The sequence below is a fragment of the Daphnia magna genome, linkage group LG9 (assembly GCF_020631705.1).
Source record: "Daphnia magna isolate NIES linkage group LG9, ASM2063170v1.1, whole genome shotgun sequence".
In the NCBI taxonomy this organism is placed as follows: domain Eukaryota; kingdom Metazoa; phylum Arthropoda; class Branchiopoda; order Diplostraca; family Daphniidae; genus Daphnia; species Daphnia magna.
Genome location: NC_059190.1, coordinates 4,686,760 through 4,692,453, shown reverse-complemented (window position 1 = coordinate 4,692,453; position 5,694 = coordinate 4,686,760). Strand labels below are relative to the sequence as shown.

Genomic DNA, 5,694 nt, shown 5'->3' with positions numbered 1-5,694 from the left:
AAATTTGCTTGTGACACAATTACTTCAATGCAATTGGTAATGACTACGTGACAAACACATATTGTAATAGGTAATTACGTAGTAACTTTACTGTTGTTTATTATGTTACGCTATAACTATGAGTAAACTTTGCAGTACAGTTTTTAACTATGAAGTAATTGCGTATTTTAAAAATGTCACAAATCAATATTATCCTAATTATTTTCGTAGCAAGTATGTAGTAAAATAGTTTATTACAAAATTATTTATACACTACGAACTACAGTATGTGATAACCAGGTAATTGTGTTGAATATACAATAACTGTCATTCACTTTGAACGCTTATGGGTTTTACCATAAGTATCCGTGTTAAACGATCACGACTCAGGCTTTTTCTGGTCTAACATATAAGCCATTTTTTATACATTTATATCGCTTAATAGCTAAGAAAATTTTTATTTAGTGGTGAGATTGGAAATTTTTTCTGATTGCTGGTTTTTCCGTCAGAGTAAAACCCAGCTATCTTTGAACATGGTGTTTCCTTCATGTTAGCTTATGGAGAAAGAGTGTTTTTATTTCTTCAATTGTATACAAACGGCTTGAACCATTTGCATGCCGTTTTTTGGCATTGATGCGGATTTCATTCCTCTGTATATGATAGAAATTCCCTGTTTCTAACTTATGATATTGTAGCACGGAAGAATAATGCTGAGACTCAAGTAGCGATTAAGATTATATTCACTGTCGATGCGCTCACACACACACAGTACTAACAAACAGTTACAACTAGATTGGGGGGGGGCCGCAGCAAGGGACACACACAAGTATTTATGCACTAACGTAGACAGCAGCTACCGGGAGAAATATCTGCTGACAAGACTGCCGGACATCTCGGGTAGAGCTGCGGTCAATAGCCGATACAGAAGCGCCGGAAGTGACAACTAGTCCATGGGGCCTCAATAACCACGACATCTCCCTCCCTAGATAGCGAGTCGTCCCGACCGCTATTATTTATTTTTAACCAGAAAAACGAAACTAAATTTCGAGACTTCTCCCTTTAGCTAAAATTTCTACAATTCGTTTTACTACTGTTTCCCACTAAGGCCTACGCCCGACGTCCTGTCTGGTATATCTAGACGACATCATCGTTTACGCTAATAACACGACGCAACATCTGGAAAGACTAAGGATGGTTTTAGCGGCGCTACAAAAAGCAAATCTGAAGATAAAGACTTCAAAGTGCAGGTTTGGGGAAACGGAGTTGGTAGCGCTGGGCCATCTGATAGGAGCCCAGGGGATCCGGCCGGACCCGGAGAAAGTGCGGGCCGTGCAAGACTTTCCAAAACCAGCAGCGGGAGCACCGAGACCGGAGAAAGTGAGATTTGTGAGAAGCTTCCTGGGGATGTGTTCTTATTACAGGAGATTCATTAGCGGATTCGCACAGATAGCAAAACCTTTGACAGATCTGACAAGGGAGAAAACCTTGTTTCATTGGGGCTTGATTCAGCAAACCAGTTTCCAAGAACTGAAGGAAGCCATGGCTAGGTCAGTGACATTGGCATACCCGAATTACAGGCTGCCGTTCGAAATACACCCCGATGCGTGCGGGTACGGAATCGGGGCAGTTCTTTTGCAAAGGCCAGGGGGGGGTTGAACGTCCCCTGGCATACGCCAGTAGGCTGATGACCGCAGCGGAAAAGGACTATTCCATTACAGAGAAAGAAAGCCTGGTGCTAGTATGGGCTGTCAGGAAATTCCGAAGCTTCGTATGGGGCTATCCAATCAAGATCATGACAGACAATCATGCCCTGTGTTGGCTCACGTCAAAGAAGGAGCTGGCTTGGAAATTGGCTCGATGGGCCTTATTCCTGTCAGAGTACGAAATCGTGATAGTGCATAAGAGTGGGAGACTGCACGCGGATGCCGATGCCCTATCCCGTTTTCCAGAGGGTGACGTATGTTCGGAATCAGTGGCGATCAACCTGGTGACACGAGGAAGGGATCGGGAGGAACTCATGGAGCGGCAGCGGACGGAGTGGGGTTACGTGTTGGAGAAATTGGACAGAGGAGAAGAATTGGAGAAGTATACACTGAAAGACGGGACCCTGTTCCAAGTAAGTGTTAATCCAGGAGGAGGGGGCGTAGCTCTCAAGCTGTGTGTACCCAGTGCCTTTAGGAGAGCGATACTGCTGGTGTGTCACGATGACATGACAGCAGGGCACTTGGGTGAAACCAGAACACTGGAAAGGGTATCTCATAGGTACTATTGGATGGGGTTGTATAGTGATGTGACACGATACGTGAAGTCGTGCCAAGCGTGTCAGGCAAGGAAAAAGGGTGCGTACAGACGGCCGCCGGGATTTATGGAAGTGGTTCATGTCGAAAAGCCGTTTGACAGGGTGGGTATGGAGATCTTAGGGCCGTTCCCAAAGACGAAACAGGGGAATCGATACATAATCGTGGCAGTAGATTTTAGTGTTGAGCAAAAATTTAGGTTTGAGCATTAATATTTCGCAATGGCTACATTTCACACTATCTCTCGTTCTAAGGCTAATTAGAATTCCCTTTCCTTTTAGGCGCTCCATTCAGGATGATAGATGGGACGAAGGCAAAATTTGGCAGCTGCTCATTCCCACGGGGAACCCATCACCGACGGACCCTACTCTATAAGGTAATTGGTTTAATGTATTTTTTCAACCTATTTTAAACAACCCCACTAACATTTATTTTGTGGTTTTGTGATTACAGGTGTCGACGCAATCAAGAGGCTTGTCTCCGACGGCATTCTCTCTCATCGCAACTGTTCTTTGTGTAATCGACCTATGGCATTACATCAATCTACAGGATACGTCGATGGTTGCTACTGAAAATGAACCTATCGCAACCCGAAGAACAAACGCCCCTGCAAGGGTCCGACTTCGTCCGTGCGCACCAGTACGTTATACTAACGATCAAGCCTTTCGATCCCGGAACTGGTAATATTACATGAAATCAATTTTTGGATTGAACTATTTATTTAGCTCATTCATTTTTTCTGTGTTTCTAGACGTTGTTCTTTTTATGCTTCTTCATGCGCTTCATCATTCTCAGAGCTACTCCCAGATGAAAGAGAAGATGAAGATAGCCAACAACGAGACAATCGGTCGATGGATGAAATATCTCCGAGAAGTAGTTTTTCATCTCGTCTTCGGCCTTTCTGCCCAATTCACCCAGATTGGTGGGGTTGGAAAGACCGTCGAGATTGACGGATCCTTGTTCGGCAAAAAACGTAAGCATAATCAAATTTTAATTAACGTTTTTTTTGCACATTAACTAACTCGTGCATTTTAATTTGTACATACAGGAAAATATCGACGCGGGAACTACAAAAAAGGCGAGTGGGTGTTTGGCGGTGTTGAACGCGGGACGAATCGCTGCTTCCTGGTGATAGTTCCCGACCGGAAACGAAAAACGTTGCTTGCCATCATCAAGCAATACATCGTGCCTGGCACAACTATTATTTCGGACGAATGGAGGGCATACAAGTGTCTTGGGTAATTAAACCTTTCTTTCAATTATTTGTCGTATCGTATAGTTTATACCAATATTAATCTAATTTTTTGCTTGCTTTTTTTTTCTTACAGAACACATGGTTATATCCACCTCACCGTTAACCATTCCAAGCACTTCAAAGACCCTATCACCGGCGCTCACACCAACACCGTCGAGGGAATGTGGGCGCACGCCAAGCGCACCCTCATCAAGGGAGGCACGCCGCGGAATCATCTCTTCACGTGCTTGGCCCTCTTCATGATGAAGCGAATTTTATCGGCCCAAGAGGAACCCGATACGTTCGTTGCCTTCATAAAAATGGCTAATGCGTGCGTCGCCGACGGGAACGTCTTTCCCGGAAACTACGGCAACTGGATTCCTCAACCCGAACAGGACTCGGCCATTTTCACCACCTTCGAAGAAGACCCAGAAGACAGCGACGGGAATGTCGAACCGATCGAGGATGAGACCGGCGCCGACATCACCGACCTTGATTCCGACGACAACGCTGATGACGAGCCGTCATCAGGTCCTCCCTCTTCACCGACGATCAACCCACCGTCACCTTTACCGAACTCTACGCTCTCAGAGGCCAACGACCCTCCCGTTGAACCTTCCCGCCCCAAACGCCAAAGAAGAATTCCCAGTCATATCCAAAATTATCAGCTTTAATTGACTAATTGATGTTATTGTTCTTATTTCATTTCATTTGGTTTTTATTGTTCTTGTTCGATTTCGTCTGTATTGTTCTTTTTACTTTTTTCCCCATTATTACTTTTTTACCTTTTTTTGTTTCATTATTACCTCTTTTGGTTTACGGTTTTTTGTATTGTTTTAAATAAATTTGTTGACCTCCTTTTTTAACAGTTAGCCATCACGAAGTCGAGGAACATTTTAAAAATGTGACATTATACTAATTTAGAAGCTCTGGGTCGTTTCTATCTTCTGTATTAATCGTTTTTGGATTAGAGAAAACTTGTCTTGCTAGGTAAGTGCCCAAACTTGCACAAGAAATCCGCAATGTATATTGTCAACTTTCAACGATAAAGAAAACGCAAGCCGTACGTTGTGGGTTATGGAATGTGTTAACGAAAGAAGTCGTTAGTAATAAATGTAAAGTTAATTTTGTTTGTATGTCTGTATGTACGTGTGTGTGTGTGTGTGTGTGTTCGTGTCATTGCCGAGGGGCAGACAAGTCTGAACTTGTCTGACCTTGGCTAAACTAATATCCTTTGGTTTTGCTATAGGTCACCCTCCCTTACACTTCCGCCACCCCATTTACACCTAAAACTAAATGTTCGCGTTAGCCCCCTTCTTTTGTTTTACCCTTTTTTCTGCATTTCCGCCGTAGTCGAAGACGGAGGGAGATGCGGCAACGAGGTCATTCTCATTCGTTTTAGTCTTGGCTGCAGTCGCAACCTTTTGTTCCCGTTTTCGCCGTTGTAACCTCGTGTTCGTGTTAAATACATCGCAGCGTGGCCCTTTTGGCCACTGAGTTAACCACATTTTCGTCACGCTTATTTCGGTGGTTAACAGAATGGTATGGGAAGACCTTTGCAGATGCTCAACGGAAGTTGAATCTAAAAACAACTAACCTTTTACCTTTTTTTTTAAGAAAAAAAACACAACTAATCATGTTTTATTTTTAAGGAACATGGGTGAAAAGGGGAAAGTAGTAAATGTATTTAAAAATTCAAAATATAACAAATAAAAAAACAAAAAAAAAAAACTTGGAGTGAATTGTCTCCGCTATACCATTAGTGTGTAAACAGCCACCGAATAATCAAGTGTTAAGTAAAAATGGAAGTTTTCCATGTAGTAAAGAAAAACAACGAAGAAACCTTAGTGATGGAATGGGACAGTGAAGACACAGTGCAACATAATGAAGCAAACGATGGTGAAAGGCTGCCTTTCATCGCTTGCTTGCCTTTCAAAGGCAACCAGAAACAAACTACATAGTGATCGAAAGTGACATTGAAACAGAAAGTGAAACAGAACGAGATGGACTTTTCGGGGATTATGGTTTTTATCCACCAACGTTCAAATTCGATCCAAATGCTACACAAAAAGCAACACTACCTAAATGTAGTAACTGTGCGATGAAAACGCACCCAACTTTATCCCCAGCGAGAGCAGATGCCATTCACAAACGAACACAAGCCATCACACGACTACTCGATCA

General features: G+C 43.1%; 1 pseudogene; it reads left to right on the top strand.

Moving 5' to 3' along the window:
• The first annotated feature begins 2,497 nt into the window (after nt 1–2,497).
• Nucleotides 2,498–4,184, top strand: LOC123475947 (annotated as a pseudogene).
• The last annotated feature ends 1,510 nt before the right edge of the window (nt 4,185–5,694 follow it).